This window comes from Scyliorhinus torazame, chromosome 2, assembly GCF_047496885.1.
Source record: "Scyliorhinus torazame isolate Kashiwa2021f chromosome 2, sScyTor2.1, whole genome shotgun sequence".
NCBI lineage: Eukaryota > Metazoa > Chordata > Chondrichthyes > Carcharhiniformes > Scyliorhinidae > Scyliorhinus > Scyliorhinus torazame.
The window spans coordinates 67,817,444-67,838,495 of NC_092708.1; the positions used below are offsets into that span (position 1 = coordinate 67,817,444).

General features: G+C 48.9%; 1 protein-coding gene across 2 annotated transcripts in view; it reads right to left on the reverse strand.

The window, feature by feature from the left end:
- thsd7ba (thrombospondin, type I, domain containing 7Ba) overlaps window positions 1–21,052 on the reverse strand; it is a 1,603,431-nt gene that overhangs the window by 205,319 nt on the left and 1,377,060 nt on the right. The gene's annotated exons all lie outside the window — the stretch shown is intronic.

A 21,052-nucleotide genomic window follows, 5' to 3' on the forward strand; every position in this document is an offset into this window, starting at 1 on the left:
TCCTGCTTTTGGAGGACCTGAATAATACTTAATAATCTCCAAACATTTTTCCATGAATTTCGACCATTTATGAATCCAGTCTGATTGCCTCAGATAATCAGGATTTTTTTTCTTGACACAACGCCAGCATTTTGGACAACAATTTCAAGTCTACATTCAAGAATGAAACTGGTCTATACGATGTATATCCCTCAGGATTCTTGCCTGCCTTCAAAATTAAGGAGGAATTTGCTTCTTGAAGAGACTGTGACAGCAGATCTGCTTTGAATCAATGATTATGCATACCAATCAGAGGATCTATTAACAAGTCTTAAAGTTCCTTATAAAATTCACCCCCAAAACTATCAGGCCCCGGAGCTTATCAGACTGAAAAATCTCTCAGCAGACTGAATAACCTGCTCCTATTCCTATGGTTCTAAATCTCCAAGATCTAGACTGAAGATAAATCCCCCACAATAAAAACTCCAAGAAGACCGGGGCTTAATCCGAGACTATGGGTACGATTCTGTGGCCTTGTCCACCTGATTTGGTGCTGGGATAAGGCTGTTGAATCTTGCGAGAGGCCTCTAAGCTAGGTTCACAATGCTCAAAACGTCTTGCAAGATTCAACGGAATCTTGCGAGACATCGCAATCTGGATCTCGCCCTCACTGGACATGATCCGGATCACTGTATTTAAATGAGCTGTACAGCTCGGTTAAATACCCAGCTGCCGGATTCACCCGCTGTCTGGGAATCAGCGGACGCGCCTGGAAGATCTCGCCAGGGTGCCATTAAGTAATGGTCCACACAAAGTTGGACCAGGTGGAACAGCACCTGGGGGTCTCCAATGTCACTGAAGGCTCCCAGGTGGTCGGGGACAGGACGGGATGGTATCCTGGCACCCCCTCTGGCATCTGGGTACCTTGGCATTGCGAGGCTGACACCCTGGGTGTACCACCCAGGCAGTGCCATCCAGGCTGCCTGCGTGGCATTGCCAGGTTGGGAGGGGCACTGCCATAGTGTCAGACTGTCAGTGCAAGGGTACTCAGGTGCTGGGGGGGCCTTCGCGGGGGTGGGGGGGTGGGGGAACAAAAATGGGGAGGGGGGCTGAAAGGTGGGGGGGAGATCAGGGCAGCCTGCCAGCAGGCAATCACTCTGAGTGCCACCTCGGTGGATAGACTCCCCCGATGCCAAAGAAAATGACAAAGTGCAGTTGAATAGCGGGATGTTTCTCAGCTCGAGAGGTGCCAAGAAACACCTTGCTAAATGCACCATTCCGTGGAATTAGTCCTGAATTGCACCCTATAATACTACCTATAGAGTAGGAGACTACTGAATGTAATATTGCTTTGAGCATGAAAAGTAATTAATTTTAATACCACATTAGTGGGGAGAGGAGAAGAAGGGAAACACTTTGGGTGGTTTCTCGATCCCACTGCACCAGATTTCTGGTGCGGCACGCCGTCGAGATTCTCCGTTTCGCCGGCTAGTCAATGGGGTTTCCATTGTGGGGCAGCCCCACGCCTTAGGGAAACCCCCGGGCTGTCGGTAAAATGGAGAATCCCGATGGAGGAGAATTCAGCCCTTTATCTTTGGGACGCAATGTTCTCCAAACATTCAAGTACCTATGTCCTCACATACCACGGTCATGCATTTTCCTATTGAGTAGGAATGTTCCTAGTTATGGGATATTTGTCCATCAAAGGATTAAGCTGGCAGCTGAAGTCCCCACCAATGAAGGAATTTATTGAAGCTAATTTGGCAAAATCCATCAAGGCTTTTGTAATAAAATCAGGAGAGCAGGTTTTGGAGGGCAGTAGACATTCTTTATCAAAATGCTTTCCCCATGCAGCACCCACTTAACCACTACATACCTTCTCTCCTTGTCCCCCCTGATGCACAATCAATTACTCGTGAGACAAGGAGAGTCATACTAATCGGCTTTAATCAGCTAGAACTGTACCCAGCAGCTTCGATACAGAAAGTGAAGGCTGCTGGGACGGCATTGGTTCTCTCAGGGCGGAGCTATGTGCGTTAGCCAATGGTAGACTCCTAGGTCTAGCCAATGGGCATCCACCTCTCAGGTACTGCAATACCTGGTATTACCCCCCCCCCCCCACAGATTACCAGTCGAGAATGAGGCAAAAAGCACCTGCCCCACTCAGTCCTGCTTCAATTTTTGCCAGCAACGTCAGGTCAACATTTTCCTTTTTAAGGAAAGACAGACCTTTTTTCTCTTAATACGATGATGTACGTCCCTCGTACGATCCAGCAACAGAGTTTGAAAGTAGCTACTGCCATTGCTTATTCATCCAAAGAGAGTACAGGATATTGACACAAAGAACATGGCCAAGGATTCCTCAGATCAGGCGTGCACCAAAGCATACCTCCCCTATCTTCAGCCATACCAAAAGCGCCAGTGACACATTATAAAGTCCTTTTCTAAGACATGAGATTTGCCTGCACCATTACAGGAAGCAATTAACAATTCTTTAACCCCAAAATAAGAAAAAAACAAAACACCCAAAGCCAATAGCTTCAAGGGGGTTATCCTCACCAGATGTTAGGCCCTGTAGAACTTGCAATCCTTCCATAATTACACCAAGGAGTGTTTTTCATTAAAAGAGAGGAGACAAAAAGGATGAGCACAGAATGCCCTTTCTGCATTCTAACCCTTCCTATGAGACTTAATCCACACACCCACCTCCCAGCAGTGGCACTACACATTCATCATGATCAGAGCAAAGGAGACCATAAAACATATTCCTCCAATATGAGCATACAGATGAAAAGAAAGGGAGAAGGGCACTAGTGTCATACAACCAGCACAGCGTATTGCTTAATTAGAAGGAACACGCTGAGAAGTAATTTTCATTAAAGACAGATGGAAGTCCCTTTCATTCATAAGGATAAAAATTTACTGTAGTGCTCAATTGCTAAATCGTCCCTGTCAGAATGCAAAATACCAACACAGAATCAGGAAGGAATTATAATGACAAGGGGTAGAGTTCGGATTGTACAGTGAATCTGTTAATCCAAACTGTTGCCTTCCAAAGAGTTCACAAAAGCCAAGGCTTTAGCCGGATAGTCAAACATCTTTCTAGAGTTGTTGGATGTGACCCGAGGTGTAGCAGGATACAGTGGGACATATTGCACTCCAATGGCCTTCAGGTGTCTTCTAACTTCATCAAACCCCATGCGTCTCTGATGTAACCTCACTGAGAAACCTTGAAATAAAGAGACTTTCACTCCCTCATAGAGCTAGGCCCCATTACGCCTAACTGCCTCCAATACTCTTTGGAAATCCTTGAAGTTAGGAAAATGAATAATTACGGTCATTGGTTATCACTCGGCCTCAGAGACAGGATATGATGTGCCCTTTGTAATTTAATGTGCCCACCTTTCATTTCTTAATTAAGAAGATGGGAGGTCACTCTCAACTTCAAACTGACAATCTATACAATCTTCCTCCAGGATGTCAAGCAATGCTCACATACCAAACAGCTGCTTTTCCAATGATTATACACAGGCCTCTACCGAGGAAGTCGCATTTTCGACGTGCAAATTCTCTCCTCTGTTTCATCAAGCTTTTAACCCATATTCTACAGCTCTATAGTACGAGCACTGATAATTTGTGCTAACCGACTGACTTTCATGTCAATGACCTTAATAATATTAGCAGTCATCAGTTGTAAAGCCTTTGAGAGTGCCAGATTGACAGCCTGTCTGCTCACTAAATCGCCATGTTGAGGAGTCAGTCAGCTTCACACCAGTCACTTCTGACTGCCCTATTTTGTCGACAATTTTCTTAATATTTCTTGGTATTTTGTTACCAACATTGAGCCAGAAATTGTCCAGGGATAAAATGTAGAGTTCTCACTCTCAGATTAGTAAAGCACGAGCTTTGTGATTGCAATAAATGAAAGCATTGTTGATGCACTATCAATTACCACAAAGACGAGAGTAGTGGAATAATCAAGGCTTTATTGAGCAAAGATGTTGTGCCTCCTGTAGCTGGAACCAGAATGGCTGCAGCACCAGCGAGCACACACATTTATACGCCGCCTACTGGGCGGAGCCAGCAGGCAGCGATTTACCCATGTACCTCTACTATACGGGCAGTGCCGTAATACATGTAATACAATTAGTGGTGACTACCACATTCACCCCCTGTTAAAAAAGAGTCCGGCGGGGGTGGTGGAAAACCTTACAAGTTAAGTCTGTCAGGGGCCTTGACCCTCCTCTGCGATCGCCTCAGACCTGGTGGTGATGTGGGCGCCGACTTGGTCACCTGCGATTCCGGGAGAGTGTTGTCCTCGTCTTCGTCACCCCTGAGTGGAACCAATGGGAGGACGGATCCTATTGGGGCGGGGGCTGCGGTGAGGTTCGCTGGAGGGAGGGTGAGTGGCGCAGGGGTGAATGAGGCAACTGGGGGGGGGGGCGGTGTTAGGTCAGGGGTCATGGGTGGGGATCCAGCGGGTGCCAGGTCCCGGAGAGAGACTGTGTCCTGGTGCCCGTCGGGGTGTGCCACGTAGGCGTACTGCGGGTTCGCATGGAGTCGCTGTACTCTCTCAACCAACGGATCTGCCTTGTGGAGCCGCATGTGCTTGCGGAGGAGAACGGGTCCTGGAGCTGCCAGCCACGTTGGGAGTGAAACCCCGGAGGTGGACTTCCTGGGGAAGGCAAAGAGACGTTCATGGGGGGGTTTCGTTGGTCGCGTTGCACAGGAGCGACCGAATGGATTGAAGTGCGTCAGGGAGGACCTCCTGCCAGTGGGAGGCCGGGAGGTTTCTGGACCGTAGGGCCAGCTGGACGGCCCTCCAGACCGTCCCATTCTCCCGCTCTACCTGCCCGTTTCCCCTGGGGGTATAGCAAGTCGCCCTGCTCGAGGCAATGCCCCTGTTGAGCAGGTACTGGTGCAGTTCCTCGCTCATATGTGAGGATCCCCGGTCGCTGTGGACGTAGGCGGGGAAACCGAACAGAGCGAAGATGGTGTTGAGGGCTTTGATGATGATGGCAGACGACATATCGGGGCATGGGACGGCAAAGGGGAATCGGGAATACTCGTCGACCACATTAAGAAAGTACGTGTTGCGGTCGGTGGAGGGGAGGGGTCCCTTGAAGTCCACGCTGAGGTGTTCAAAGGGGCGGGAGGTCTTCACCAGGCGCGCACGGTTTGGCCGGTAGAAGTGTGGTTTACACTCTGTGCAGACCTGGCAGTCTCTGGTGATAGCCCTGACTTCCTCGATGGATTAGGGCAGATTGCGGGCCATAATGAAGTGGTAAAAGCGGGTGACTCCTGGGTGACAGAGATCGTCGTGCAGGGTCCGGAGTCGGTCCATTGTGCGCTGGCACATGTACCTCGGGACAGGGCATCGGGGGGCTCGTTGAGCTTAACAGGACGATACAAAATCTTGTAATTGCAGGTGGAGAGCTCGATCCTCCACCTCAAGATTTTATCATTTTTGTCCGCATAGTTTGGGACCCACTAGGTGTAATACGAAAAGTACCCCAGGCATCGTTTGAGGGCCTTGGGGCAGTGGGGGAGGGGGAGTTCCATGAGGGGGCGCATGCGATCGGGGTCGGGCCCTAGAAATCCGTTCTGAACCACGTAGCCGAGGATGGCTAATCGGTTTGTGCTGAACACGCACTTCTCCTTGTTGTAAGTTAGGTTGAGGAGTGTGGCGGTGTGGAGAAATTTGGAAAGGTTAGCGTCGTGGTCCTGCTGGTCGTGGCTGCAGATGGTGACGTTGTCCAGGTGCGTACCGGTCAACCATTCGGTCCATCTCCCGTTGGAAGACCGAGACCCCGCTGGTGACGCCAAAGGGAACCCGAAAGAAATGCTAAAGGCGGCCGTCTGATTCAAACGCAGTGTATGGGCGGTCCGCCTTACGGATTGGGAGCTGGTGGTAGGCAGATTTCAGGTCCGCTGTCGAGAAGACCCGGTACTGTGCAATCTGATTGACCATATCAGATATGCTTGGGAGGGGTTACGCGTCGAGCTGTGTGTACAGATTGATGGTCTGACTGTAGTCAACGACCATCCTGTTTTTCTCCCCGGTTTTCACCACTACCACTTGGGCTCTCCAGGGGCTGTTGCTGGCCTCGATGATACCTTCCCGCAGCAGCCGCTGGACTTCAGACCTGATGAAGGTCCTGTCCTGGGCTTGTATCGTCTGCTCCTGGTGGCGACGGGTTTGCACTCCGGCGTGAAGTTTGAAAACAGGGAAGGCGGGTCAACCTTAAGAGTTGCGAGGCCGCAAACAGTAAGGGGTGGTAGGGGCCCGCCAAATTTCAGGGTTAGGCTTTGGAGATTGTACTGGAAGTCCAGGCCGAGTAGCAAGGCAGCGCAGAGTTTGGGGAGGACGTAGAGCCGGAAGACGCTGAACTCTACGCCCTGGACAGTGAGGGTGGCGATGCAGTACCCCCGGATCACCACAGAGTGGGATCCGGAGGCCAAGGAGATTCTTTGGTTAGCGGGGTGCACCGCGAGTAGCAGCGCCTTACTGCATCGGGGTGGATGAAGCTCTCAGTGCTCCCGGAGTCCAGAGGGCAGGATGTCTCGTGCCCGTCGACCTTCACGTATGTCGAAGCGGTCGCGAGGCTGTGCGGTCGAGACTGGTCGATCGTGACCGAGGCGAGACGCGGCTGGTCGTCGGCGGTTGCAGGCGATGAGCGGCCCGTGAGGTTCCCGACAGGCAAGGGTCCTGAGGCAGGTAAGATTGTGGAGCCCAGGGGCCACAAGTTTCCTGGGGCAGGCAAGATGGTGGCGCCCATTGGTTCTGAGGCAAGCAAGATGACGGTGCCCACGGGCCGCACTTGTTGTGAGTGGAGCAAGATGGCGGTGCCCACAGGCCGCACGTGGTCTGAGGAGAGGAAGATGGCGGCGCCCACTGGCCGCATGTGGGGGGTGCCGGGACAATAGCAGCGATTGAGCGGGCCTGGCGCACTGCAGTGAAATGTCCCTTCTTGCCACGTTGGAGCTCAGCCGCATGTGCAGAATCTGGAGCTTCTGTGCTTCTGGGATTGGGTCTGGCGCAGACCCGATGTATGCTTCAAAGCAAGCTGGCCAATGTTGGAAGTCCTTTTTGGCGTTGTCTACTTGAGGATAAAGCTGCAGGCGATCCAGCTTGATGCAGAGGTCCATCTCTGAAAAATCTCTGTGTAATAAATTGATGCACGATCAATTACGACGAGACGAGAGTCGAATGTAATCGAGGCTTTATTACACAGAGATGTGTGGCCTCCTACAGCAGCTTACGAAATGGCTGCTGTTTGGAGAGCACACACGTTTATACGGCGCCTCCTGCGCGGAGCCAGCAGGCAGGGATCTACCCCCGTACCTGTAGTACAGGGGCCTTACCGTAATACCATATATACAATATAATACAACAGTGGTGACGACCACAACACATTCGTGAGGGGTCTCGTTGGTCGCAGTGCAGAGTAGTGATCGGATGGAGTGGAGCGCGGCAGGGAGGACCTCCAGCGGGAGACCGGTTGATTTTTTAGACCGCAGGGCCAGCAGGACGGCCTATCAGACGGCCCCGTTCTCCCTCTCCACCTGCCCGTTTCCCCGGGGGTTGTAGCTGGTCGCCCTGCTTGAGGCAATGCCCTTGCTGAGCAGGAACTGACACAGCTCATCGCTCATAAAAGAGGATCCCCGATCGTTGTGGATGTAGGTGGGGAGACCGAACAGAGTGAAGATGCTGTGGAGGGCTTTAATTACCGTGGCACAAGTCATATCGGGGCATGGGATGGCGAAAGGGAACCGGGAGTACTCATCAGTCACGTTCCGAAAGTACGTGTTGCGGTCGGTGGAGGGGAGGGGCCCTTTGACGTCCATGCTGAAGTATTCAAAGTGGGGTGGGAGGCCTTCACCAAGTGCGCTCGATCTGGCCAGTAGAAGTGCGACTTGCACTCTGCCCAGACCTGGCAGTCTCTGGTGACGGTCCTGACCTCCTCAATGGAGTAGGGCAGGTTGCAGGCCTTGATGAAATGGAAGAACCGGGTGACCCCTGGGTGGCAGAGCTAATAGTGGAGAGCCCGGAGTCGGTCCACTTGTGCGCTGGCACATGTACCGCGGGATAGGGCATCAGGGGGCTCATTGAGCTTCCCCGGGCGATACAAGATCTCATAGTTATAAGTGGAGAGCTCGATCCTCCACCTCAAGATCTTGTCATTTTTGATCTTGCCCCGCTGTGTATTATTAAACATAAAGGCAACCAACCGTTGGTCAGTGAGGAGAGTGAATTTCCTGCCGGCCAGGTAATGCCTCCAATGTCGCACAGCTTCAACGGTCGCTTGGGCCTCCTTTTCGATGGAGTAGTACCGAATTTCAGAGGCATGGAGGGTGCGGGAAAAGAATGCCACGGGCCTGCCTGGTTGAGGGTGGCGGCCAGAGCGACGTCTGATGCATCGCTGTCGACTTGGAAGGGGAGCGTTTTGTCGACTGCGTGCATCGCGGCCTTGATGATGTCATTCTTGATACGGTTGAAGGCCTATTGAGCCTCGGCCGTCAGTGAGAAAGCGGTGGATTGAATGAGTGGTCGGGCCTTGTCTGCATAGGTTGGGACCCACTGGGCATAGTAGGGGAAAAACCCCGTAATACGTAAAGAACCCCAGGCATCGTTTCAGGGCCTTGGGGCAGTGGGAGTTCCATGAGGGGGCGCATGCGGTCGGGTTCGGGCCCTACGACTCCATTTTTCACAACATAGCCAAGGATAGCTAAGCAGTTGGTGCGGAACACGGATTTCTCCTTATTGTATGTGAGATTAAGGAGTTTGGCAGTCTGGGGGAATTTTTGGAGGTTTGCGTCGTGGTCCTGCTGATCGTGGCCGCAGATGGTGACATTATCTAGGTACGGGAAGGTGGCCCGCAGTCCATGCCGGTCAACCATTCGGTTCATCTCTCGCTGGATGACCGAGACCGCATTAGTGATGCCGAAAGGAACTCTAAGGAAGTGATAGAGGCGGCCATCTGCATCGAACGCAGTGTATTGACTGTCCTCCGGGAGGATGGGGAGCTGGTGGTAGGCGGACCTCAGGTCCACTGTGGAAAAGACTCAATACTGCGCAATCTGATTGACCATGTCAGATATGTGTGGGAGGGGGTACGCGTCGAGCTGCGTGTATGGTCTGACTGTAGTCAATGGCCATCCTGTGCTTCTCCCCAGTCTTTACTACTACCACTTGAGGTCTCCAGGGGCTGTTGCTGGCCTCAGTGACCCCTTCCCGCAGAAGCTGTTGGACCTCCGACCTGATGAAGGTCCTGTCCTGGGCACTGTACCATCTGCTCCTAGTGGCGACGGGTTTGCAATCTGGGGTGAGGTTCGCAAACAGGGAAGGTGGATCGACCTTAAGGGTCGTGAGGCCTCATACGGTGAGGGGGGTAGGGGTCCGTCGAATTTTAAGGTTAGGCTTTGGAGAAGGCACTGAAAGTCCAGGCCGAGTAACAGGGCAGCGCAGAGATGGGAAGGACGTAGAGCCGGAAGTTACTAAACTCTACGCCCTGGACGGTGAGGGTCGCAATGCAGTACCCGCTGATTTCCACGGAATGGGATCCGGAGGCCAGGGTGATGGTGTGTACCGGGAGGGAGCAGCGCCTTACCGTAGTGGGGTGGATGAAGCTCTCCATGCTCCCAGAGTCAAAAAGGCAGGTCGTCTCGTGCCCATCGATCTTCACCGTCGTCGTCGCGGTCCGGAGGTTGCAGGGCCGGGACTGATCCAGGGTGATAGAGGTGAGCTGTGGCAGATGCTGTGAGGTCCCGGGCTGGTTAGCGGTGGTGGAGGTAGCGTCAGGCGATGAACGGCCAGATGAGCAGAGGTCCTGAGACGCCGTCCAAAATGGCGCCAAAGATGGCGGCGGCCACGGGGTTCACATGGCGGGCAGCATCAAAGATGGTGCCCACGGGCCGCACTTGGCTTGTGGTGAAGAAGATGGCGGCGGCCTGGAAACAGCAGCGACCGACCAGGCCTGGCAAACAGAAGCAAAGTGTCCTTTCTTCCCGCAGCCGCTGCAGGTCGCGCTCCGCGCTGGGCAGCGCTGCCTGGGGTGTTTGGTTTGCCCGCAAAAATAGCACTTGGGCCCCACAGAGTTGGCTGGCTGCCGCGCAGCACAGGCTTGCGGTGGGCTGGAGTCGGCAGCTGGTGGGGCCCACGATTCCCACGAGGGTGCCGCGCGGTCGGGGACGTAGGACTGGACGTTACGGGAGGCCACTTCTAATGAATTAGCGAGCTGCCTAGTTCCCGCAAGATCAAGCGTACCCCCTTCCAGTAGCCGCTGGCAGACGTACGCAGACTTCATGCCCGTGACGTAAGCGTCTCGAATTAAAAGTTCGGTGTGCTGGACTACCGAAACTGCCTGGCAGTCACAGTTCCTACCTAGGATGTACAGGGCATGGCAGAAATCATCCAGAGACTCCCCGGGGAGTTGCTGTCTCGTGGTCAGGAGGTGCCTGGCGTATACTTGATTGACTGGTCAAACATAATGTCCCTTCAGGAGCTCCATTTCTTCGGATCTCATCCCGGATGAGAGGAATAATGTCAGGGCTCACCCATGAATAGAGGACTTGGAGCTTCTGCGAGTCCGAGGGTTCCTCAGCGGATGTTCGGAGGTAGCATTCGAAGCAGACTAGCCAGTGGTCAAAGGCGGATGTGCTTGAGGGCTCAGCTGCAAGCGATCAGGCTTGATGCGTAGATCCAGCATTTAAAAAAATCTTTGCTCAATAAATTGATGCACTATCAATTACCACAAAGACAAGAGTAGTGGAATAATCGAGGCTTTATTCAGCAAAGATGTTGTGCCTCCTGTATCTGGAACCAGAATGGCTGCAGCACCGGCGAGTACACACATTGAAACGCCGCCGACTGGGCGGAGCCAGCAGATAGGGATTTACCCATGTACCTCTACTCTACGGGCAGTGCCGTAATACATGTAATACAACTAGTGGTGACTACCACAATTGTAGGCTGAGTAGTGCCAGAGTTCACGGAAACAGCTATTCCTGCGCGCGCATCACATGGCCACCTTACTGTCAGGTTTCATGTTGCCCTCAAGCTTACCCTCGTACTATATTTTTCTCTTCTTAATCAATCCCTTTGCCCTCCTTTGCTGCATTGTAAACTGCTCCCAATCCTCAGGGGCAAAATTCTTTGTTTGAGATTCGCAGAGAAGACCTGCCCCCTGAGGTCAGGGGTCTGAGGGGGACCCACAGCTCCATGCCAGTGAGGAGCGGAGGAACACCCTCTTCCCTTGCGTGGGCTCCAGATTCAAGCCTGCCCTTCTGAACACTGTCTGGGAGGTGGTGGCAAAGGCAGTCAGCCCTGCAAGTCTCACCAGGAGCTGGTGATCCGGAAGGGTGGGGTCACATGTGAGTCCTCTGCCACAAGAGAAGCAGGGAAGGTTCCAAAAGCTGCTGTGTAGACGTCCTCTGGTTGGAGTGAGCTCTGCTGATCCCCTGCTTCCTCTGCAAAGGGGCAGCACTTCTGAAGAGTGCCAACACCTGGTGGGCTCCTGATTGAGCTTGGCCCTTGATAATACAGCTGGAGTATGAGAGTGTCCAGAGGGGAGGCCTGGCTGGGCTGTCACATGACCAGAGGCCTTCTGAACATTTAAAGGACACAGGCAGCACTCAGCATTGAGAGCAGCCAGGAGCCAGTGAGGTGCATTTAAAATACAGACTGCAGCAATGGCGGTCTGAGCCAGACCACCCCGATCCCGAGGGAGACACTCAAGTCCATGGACTTGGTGCCAAGTCATTACCCGCTACTGCCCCCGGCCTAGGCAGACATCCCCAAGCAAGCCCAACAGTTTTCAATGGTTTTTCAGTATATTTAAGCCTCCCACGCCCCGCAGCCACAGCACCCAGTCCACGTTTGTAAATATTTGTAGTAATTCACATCTGCTAGACCTCCGCCTGAGAGGAACAGAGTGTCGGGTGCTCTGCTACATAGATGAACCAACACGGTGGCGAAAGGTACAACTCAGTTTTATTACTAACTATATATACAATGGTTAACTGGTTACTGTGGTTCGTTCATTACCCTTGTATCTGTAGAGCTAACCCTAACACTAACTAGGAGAAGCACTCAGCACATGGTGAATGTCTGAGTCGCTTGCTGTGAGCTCTGTGCCCTGAGCTGTCTCCTGCTGGAATGCCCGGGAAGTGTCGTGTTCCCCGTTTTATAGTGTGTATGCTCTTGTCTGTGATTGGCTGTGGTGTTGTGTGTGTTGATTGGTCCGTTGATCTGTCCGTCAGTATGTATGTATGTATGTACCATGATGTTTACCTGAATATCATGACACAGAGCATCGCTGAAGGGCGGAGCACACTGTGTCCACCCGCCATCCACATTCACCGCCGCGGGGCAGAAACCTCGTTATCACCACCCGGGAGGGACTGGAGCATGTCGCCCGAATCGGCGACTTGCGCAGACCTCAATTTTGGCGGGATGCCCGATCATGGTTTGCATTTGCGGCATTGCAAGGTGGAGAATTAAGCCCCAGGTGTGCTGTTTTTACTAGCCAATTTGTATGCCTCTTTCTTGGATCTAATAGTATTGCTGGGATGCAAATCAGGCCGGCCACCAGCATATTTCCCGATCCACCATGCCAGGCACCATGGAAGATCATAGAATCATAGAATCATAGAAGTTTACAGCATGGAAACAGGCCCTTCGGCCCAACCAGTCCATGCCGCCCAGTTTTTACCATTAAGCTAATCCCAGTTGCCCGCACTTGGCCCATAACCCTCTATACCCATCTTACCCATGTAACTATCTAAATGCTTTTTAAAAGATACAATTGTACCCGCCTCTACTCCTACCTCTGGCAGCCCATTCCAGACACTCACTACCCTCTGAGTGAAGAAATTGCCCCTCTGGGCCCTTCTGAAACTCTCCCCTCTCACCTTAAACCTATGCCCTCTAGTTTTAGACTCCCCTACCTTTGGGAAAAGATGTTGACTATCTACCTTATCTATGCCCCTCATTATTTTATAGACCTCCATAAGATCACCCCTAAGCCTCCTACGCTCCAGGGAAAAAAGTCCCAGTCTATCCAGCCTCTCCTTATAACTCAAACCATCAAGTCCCGGCAACATCCTAGTAAATCTTTTCTGCACTCTTTCTAGTTTAATAATATCCTTTCTATGATAGGGTGACCAGAACTGCACACAGTATTCCAAGTGTGGCCGTACCAATGTCTTGTACAACTTCAACAAGACGTCCCAACTCCTGTATTCAATGTTCTGACCAATGAAACCAAGCATGCCGAATGCCTTCTTCACCACCCTGTCCACCTGCGACTCCACCTTCAAGGAGCTATGAACCTGTACTCCTAGATCTTTTTGTTCTATAACTCTCCCCAACGCCATACCATTAACTGAGTAGGTCCTGGCCTGATTCGATCTGCCAAAATGCATCACCTCACATTTATCTAAATTAAACTCCATCTGCCATTCGTCGGCCCACTGGTCTAATTGATCAAGATCCCGTTGCAATCCTAGATAACCTTCTTCACTATCCACTGTGCCACCAATCTTGGTGTCATCTGCAAACTTACTAACCATGCCTCCTAAATTCTCATCCAAATCATTAATATAAATCACAAATAACAGTGGACCCAGCACCGATCCCTGAGGCACACCACTGGTCACAGGCCTCCAGTTTGAAAAACAACCCTCTACAACCACCCTCTGTCTTCTGTCGTCCAGCCAATTTTGAATCCAATTGGCAACCTCACCCTGGATCCCGTGAGCGTTAACCTTCTGCAACAACCTACCATGCGGTACCTTGTCAAAGGCTTTGCTAAAGTCCATATAGACAACGTCTACTGCACTGCCCTCATCTACCTTATTGGTCACCCCCTCAAAAAACTCAATCAAATTTGTGAGACATGATTTTCCACGCACAAAGCCATGCTGACTGCCCCGAATCAGTCCTTGTCTCTCTAAATGCTTGTAGATCCTGTCTCTCAGAATACCTTCTAGCAACTTACCTACTACAGACGTTAGGCTCACCGGTCTGTAGTTCCCAGGCTTTTCCCTGCTGCCCTTCTTAAACAAGGGCACAACATTCGCCACTCTCCAATCTTCAGGCACCTCACCTGTGGCTGCCGATGATTCAAACATCTCTGTTAGGGGACCCGCAATTTCCTCCCTAGCCTCCCACAACATCCTGGGATACATTTCATCAGGTCCCGGGGATTTATCTACCTTGATGCGCTTTAAGACTTCTAGCACCTCCTCCTCTGTAATATGCACACTTCTCAAGACATCACTATTTATTTCCCTTAGTTTCCTAACATCCATGCCTTTCTCCACCGTGAAGACCGATGAGAAATATTCATTCAGGATCTCACCCAACTCTTGTGGCTCTGCACATAGATGTCCTTGTTGATCCTTAAGAGGCCCTACTCTGTCCCTAGTTACTCTTTTCCCCTTTATGTATCTGTAGAATCTCTTTGGATTCTCCTTTGCATTATTTGCCAAAGCAATTTCATGTCCCCTTTTTGCCCTCCTGATTTCCCTCTTAACTCTATTTCGACAATCTCTATACTCTTCAAGGGATCCACTTGATCCCAGTTGTTTATGTACGTCATATGCCTCCTTTTTCTTTTTGACCAGAGTCTCAATATCTTGAGTCATCCAGGGTTCCCTACTTCTACCAGCCTTGCCCTTCACTCTGAAGGGAATGTGCTTACTGTCCTGTGGGAAATTCTGTGGGAAATTCACCCTGGCGCTGAATTCTACCCTCCCTCCCCATGCCCACCATTGAGCAGCTTGGCAGGGGCCACGGGAAAATTGCCTCTTTGTCTGTGTTATTAAACTTATCATTGTTTTGTACACCTCGATTGAATCACTCTTTAATCTCCTTTGCCCCAAAGAGAACAACACCAACCTTTCCAACTTAATGTTGTTGCTGAATCCGCTTTCTCTGGAACCTCTGCGGTGAATCTTCACTGCACGTTCTGAAAGACACATACATCCTTCCTAAAGTGTGGTGAGCAGAACTAGACGCAATACTCCAGCTGTGGCCTAACCAAAGCGTCATACAGGTTCAGCATAACTTCCTTGCTTTCGGACACAATACCTGTATTTATAAAGCCCAAGATCTCATATGCTTTGCGAACTACTCTTTCAATATTTCCTGTCACTTGCAAAGACATTTGCTCATGAAACCCGAGGTCCCTCTGTTCCCGTACACTCTTTAGAATTGTGCAATTTAGTCCAAATTGCCTCTCCTTATCCCTCAGCCAAAATGCATCAACTCACACTTCTCTGCATTGAATTCCATATGCCACATGTCTGCGCATTCTGCCTTTTTACTTTACAATCATTTTTCAACTATGTAACTGCTTCTTTATTTCTTTTATATTAATCATTGTGGGCTTTTTGCCGTGCAACTCTGCACGCATAATAATAATAATAATAATTGCTTATTGTCACACGTAGGCTTCAATTAAGTTACTGTGAAATGCCACATTCCGGCACCTGTTCGGGGAGGCTAGTACGGGAATTGAACCAGCGCTGCTGGTCTTGTTCTGCAACACAAGCCAGCTGTTTAGCCCACTGTGCTAAACCAGCCCCTTGTAGTCTGCCCCGTGTAGTCTGTCTTATGGTGGTAACATGCAACATCGAGGTTAGTCATGGCACAAATCAACTCCAGCCTCCCGGATTACCTTGATCCACTACAGTTCGCCTACCGCTGCAACAGATCCACAGCAGACGCCATCTCCATGGCCCTGCACTCTACCCTGGAACACCTAGATAACAAAGTTACCTATGTCAGACACCTATTTATCGACTACAGCTCAGCCTTCAACACCATCATTCCTACGAAACTCATCTCCAAACTCCATGGCCTTGGCCTCGGCTCCTCCCTCTGCTACTGGATCCTGAACGTTCTAACCCACAAGCCACAATCAGTAAAGAAAGGCAACAGCACCTCCTCCACGATCATCCTCAACACCGGTGCCCCACAAGGCTATGTCCTCAGCCCCTACTATACTCCTTGTACACCTATGACTGTGTGGCCAAATTCCCCTCCAACTCGATTTTCAAATTTGCTGATGACACCACCGTAGTGGGTCGGATTTCAAACAATGACGAGACAGAGTATAGGAATGAGATAGAGAATCTGGTGAACTGGTGCGACGACAATAATCTCTCCCTCAATGTCAACAAAACAAAGGAGATTATCATCGACTTCAGGAAGCGTAGTGGAGAACATGCCCCTGTCTACATCAATGCGAACGAAATAGAAAGGGTCGAGAGCTTCAAGATTTTAGATGTACAGGTCACCAACAGCCTGTCCTGGTCCCCCCAAGGTGACACTATAGTTAAGAAAGCCCACCAACGACTCTACTTTCTCAGAAGACTGAGGAAATTTAGCATGTCAGCTACGACCCTCACCAACTTCTACAGATGCACCATAGAAAGCATTCTTTCTGGTTGCATCACAGCTTGGAATGGAGCCTGCTCTGCCCAAGATCGCAGGAAACTACAAAAGGTTGTGAATGTAGACCCGTCCATCACGCAAACCAGCCTCCCATCCATTGACTCTATCTATAATTCCCGCTGCCTCAGAAAGGCAGCCAGCATAATTAAGGACCCCACGCACCACGGACAGGGAGAGCATCTTATACCATGTCCCTTTGCAAGTGATTGGTATCATACTGTCAGCAATTCTACCGAGTTTGGTATCATCAGGAAATTTTGAAGTGTTTCTCTGTATTCCAATATACATGCATTTATAAATGTCAGAAAAGGAGTGGTTCTGGCACTGATGCTTGGGGAACACCACAGTCAACCATCCTACAGTCTGAAAAAGCATGCTGCTTTCTGCCATGAAACCATTCTTTTCCAACCCAGGTCGACACTGTCCCTGCTACTGCATGTATTTGGTTAACCAGCCAATTATGTGGTACTTTGTAAGCTAGTTCCTGGGCTTGGTGAAATGCATATGAAGCTTTAGTAAGCATGTGACATATCACGAAGCAAAGTCCCTTTGACTGGATAATCGCACAATATGGCCACCCAAGCTTTCTCAGGCCTGTGATTGCCACAGTGAATTAAATGCCATACCTATTCATGCCGGACAACCTGGATTCTCCACCACGCCACTTTTCAGCCTCAACCCGCCGATGGGATTCTCTGTTATGCCGGCCGGTCAATGGGCTTTCCCACTGTGGGGCAACCCAACGCCGTTGGGAAACCCCCGGGCGTCGGCAAAACGAAGAATCCCGCCGGCGGAGAATCCCGCCCCCTATATTTAGGGGGAAGGATTGAAAGGGAGAACTCTAGCTTCTGGTTTCCTGAATAGTTAAACACTTTCATAGGCTTGTCAAAATTACTTTATGACATGTGTTCTGTCCCACTGGCTCTGTTTCCTGGAATTTGTTTATTCTTATTTACTGCTTGTGCTCAGTGAGGCTGTTGGACATATGTTTTCAGTTCCAGGAGCAAGAACTGGGCTGTAATTAGAAGTAAAAATTGTGGCTTATCCAGTCACTTTCAGAGGTACCTCGGTCAACATTAATAACCTAACTGTGATCAGGTAACTAAACAATTTTTTGTTTGGATTTTTTGGAGGAACTCCAATTTTCCTCTGCATTCTTGACTCCACTTCCCTTTTCTCTGACCTCTTGGTGGGTTGGAAATGCCCTGTGTGAATAAACGTCCACCCCCACTGAGGTTGGGTCCCCCATTTTAAATGGAGGATGAAAATCATTTTTCCTTCCATACACCATTTTAATCTGGTGTTGTGGAGGTTTGGAAGTTGATTAAAAGCACACCGGACTTGAGAATTCATGAAGAAAATGGAAATTCTGCTGAGGAGTCAAGAACATTCTGAAGAACAAAACGTTTTCATATTTCCAAATGTCACTACGAAGTGTTGTATTGTAAGGTAGATGTGTTTTTAATGCAGCAATTCAAAATACAACTCTGTGCTGCAAAGGTAAGTTGACCCTTACATTGACCATAATTGTGCGATTGTTCACATGCATTATAGTGCTTTGCCAAAGGAAAAGTACCATAATGCAGTGAAAAACGTGACAAAATATCCTGTCAGACTTTGAACTGTGATTTAAATGGAATGAGAACCAGAGTGGTTGATAATTTAAAAGAACTGCTTTAGATACTTTAAATATATTTAAACACTTGCTCTTGTCCGTTGATTGACAGGCACTTTGCTTTGAAATTTAAATGAGTACCTTCTGTTCTTCCCATCACTACAGAGAGTACCATTTTTTGGTGAGCTATGGTTATTATGAATGCTTGGTTGAGTTTCAAAGGCTAATGAGTTTCATCCAAGCAAATGCTCCATTCATCTGAGAATGAATGAAAGCATTAAGAGGTTGTAATAACTGATTGCATTTGATGGGGCTTCTGTTTTTTTGATGCAAGCTAATAGTATTACAAATATTACACACTTTTTTCACATGATAAATACAATTTTTCCTTAGTATCAATGATAGTATGTTTGATGGAGGTATTTATTCGATGGTATTAGATTTATATTTTTCCCAAAAATGTAAAACATTTTCCATTAATTTTGCATAGATTCTGAGGAATGTACAAAATATTTTTCACTGTACCTCGGTACACGTGACAATAAACAAATCCAATCCAATCCAATCCAAAGTAGGCGAGTGGCTATGGTGGATAGATGGGCGTGCATGAAGGGGGCTTGGGTGGTAGGGATATGGATAGAGGGAGTGTGATGGCAAGGGGTATGGTTTGGGGGTCTTTAAACAATGTTAGGAAGGATTTAAAGGCAAAACTCTAGCTTCTGGGAGGCAGTGGCGTAAGGTATTGTCACTGGGCCAGTAATCCAGAGGCCAGAGTCACACTCTGGTTCGAATCCCACCAGGGAAGATGGTGGAATTTGAATTCAATGAAAAATCTGGAGTAAAAAATCTAATGGTGACCATGAAACCATTGTTGATTGTTGTAAAAACCCATCTGGTTCACTAATATCCTTTAGGGAAGGAAATCTGCCATCCTTACCTGGTCTGGCCTACATGTGACTCCAGACCCACAGCAATATGGTTGACGCTTAAATGTCCTCAGGGAAGGGCAATAAATGCTGGCCTGTCCAGCGATGCCCGCACCCCATGAACGAATAAAGAAAAAAGAAAACAATGTGAGGAGTCATTCTGTTGTCGCTGAGAACCACATTGGGCCTTCACACCAGCCTGCCTCCACACCCACACTCCTCCCGCACTGGTTCACGGCTTACAAACTGCATTGTGAACTCAAACCTGCAGGAAAAGACAAAAATCCCAGACCAAATTGCACATCAATAGGACATGCAGTTTGTGAGCCATGAAATAGCCCAAATCGCAAAACATGTGCCCCAAGAGGAAAGCCCAGCCTCGGATTGAACTATGTTTGTGTCAATTCACTGAAGGCATTGGAACAACTTTACTAAATATAGGCTTTAACTCTCATTGGCTGGTTGGTTGGACGTTTTGCAGGGTTAAGGTTGGTAGATTAGTCTGGTCAGAAATTCCACAACATATTGGGGGAAAACCTCACAACAGAAAGAAACAGAAAGTGATCTTGAAATTGAAAGCTGACTATACAAAAGGTATTTTTTGGATGCAGTATTTTATTTCAAACATCGGAAAATAGCACATATTGCTCAAGTTGTGAATGCATTTTACTGCATTGTCCAGATTAGCTCTCCGACTGAAAACATTATTTTGGGCCATATTAACAGTGAATTCTGCTTAAATACCAATGTGGATAAATCTAACGATACCTTATGGGGGAGGGGAAGAATTTGATACAATATAAGGAACTGAATTAAAGAAATTGGGATATTTTACAGTATCACATGGATATTAAACCATATAAAAATTATAGTTTAATTCTTTATGAATTACAGTGTCGAAAAACATTTCTTATGCTATCTCATGTACCAACATCCCACAACACTATGTCAAATATTAAAGCAAGCCAGTGACATATTGCATGAAATACAAGATAATTTTTATTAATAAAATAAACAGACAACATGACAGTGATGAGGCATAGTCCGCTGCCATTTCTTGTGAATTATATAGAGATATTTTATATGGGTAATCTTGAGTTTGCTTCCATCCAGTCTCATTGTGAGCCTTAATCCAACGCACCAACTGCCAGCTCAAACAAAGCGATCATGAAGATAGCCAGTGTTGGAAATGCAACACAAGTGATCTTTTAAGATGAAAATGACCTGTTTTATGCTGTGTAACGCCGATCTGATAGCGCTTGGTGAAACTGGATGAAAAACATTCCATTCTCAGAACGCACAACATGTACCAACATGTTCAGAAGTCTTTGTCAAACCTCATTTTTAATATCTTTCCAAAAACAGACAACCACACCCCTGACACCTCCCACATAAGTACCACAAAGGAACTCTACCTAAAGAGAAGTACACATGCCCACAGAAAACACTAACTAGCACTTACTGTTCTGACAAAAAACCATTCAATTCTTGAAGGCAAAATAAACTATTAAACTAAATGACCAGGACTTTATGTTAACTGCCTGGAAGTACACATTTCATGCAAAGAAAAAAGAGCAATACAGCACAGGAGCAGGCCCTTCAGCCCTCCAATCCTGCGCCGATCCCATGTCCTATCTAGACCAACTCCCTGTATCCTTCTGTACACCTGTTCATGTGCCTATCCAGATAAGGCCTGAAGGTCACTAACATATCTGCCTCAACCACCTCACTTGGCAGTGCATTCCAGGCCACCACCACCCTCTGTGTAAAAACTTCCCCCGCACATCTCCACTGAACCTACCCCCCTCACCTTGAACTTGTGTCCCCTTGTAATTTAAAATTCCACCCAGGGAAAAAGCCTCCAACTGTTAACCCTATTTATACCCTTAATAATTTTATAACCCTCTATCGGGTCGCCCCTCAGCCGCCATCTCACTTGGGAGAACAATCCCAGTTTATTCAATCTCTCCTCATGGCTAATACCCTCCATACCAGGCAACATCCTGGTAAACCTTTTCTGTACTCTCTCCAAAGCCTCCACGTCCTTCTAGCAGTCTGGTGACCAGAATT